An 820-nucleotide genomic window follows, 5' to 3' on the forward strand; every position below is an offset into this window, starting at 1 on the left:
TGAATACCTGGAATGCTTATTTTCCATTTTGGAAGATCAGCTAATCCCTTCTCTTTCGCCCTCCACGCCTTCTACTCTTATTCGAGTGATCGTCTTTCCTTGAACGTCGCGTGGGCTTGTTCTTTTATACCACACTTGCTCACCTGTGTCTTAGATGTATCTCTCAGTCCTGTCTCCCTCAATCCTGTCTCCCCTCCTATTTCCCAAATCGTTATCCTGGGTTTTCTTAAACTGTAAATTCAAGCCACATTTAGATGGACAGGAAAAGTCGCTGGATTCCTTATTTCGGCGAATGTCCAGAGGACTATTGCAGCCCCTTACCACCCCCACCCCCACCCCCATTTAACTATACTCTGAAGACCTTCAAGGAGCACTTATGGAAAGGAAAGGGTGATTTTGTGGCCGTCGGTGGAGAGCTAGAGCAAGTGGTGGAAGGAGAGGCAAGGGACCACATTTGTGCCTGTTCCGAGGCGCAGAGCAGAACAACCTGCACGCGTTCGCTGCCGCCCTGACCGAGGAATAGTGACCAACGAGGAATAGATTGGTGCCTCGGGTGGGTAAACACGGCCGGCCTGGAGAGCGGCGCAAAGGGTGGTGGTGGCAACGCGAAAGACCTCTTTGTGCAGGCCTTAGAGGGGTGGGAATGAGAGAGGCGCAAGCCCAGCGGGACCTGGAGTCTGGGGTTTTGGGTCGCCGCTACCCGCCACTCTGCAGCGGTGCCAGAAAGATCCGGGTTGTGCCGGCAGGGGGAGGTGTGACGCTGGAGGGGTGGGGTAGAGGTTCTTAGGTTTGGTCTTCGGAATCGGGGAGAAGAGAAAGC

This window comes from Sus scrofa, chromosome 2 (assembly GCF_054392235.1).
Source record: "Sus scrofa isolate SSC_HxYL_T2T_F1_AM1 chromosome 2, Sscrofa_HxYL_maternal_Yorkshire_Landrace_v2.0, whole genome shotgun sequence".
NCBI classification, from domain to species: Eukaryota; Metazoa; Chordata; class Mammalia; order Artiodactyla; family Suidae; genus Sus; species Sus scrofa.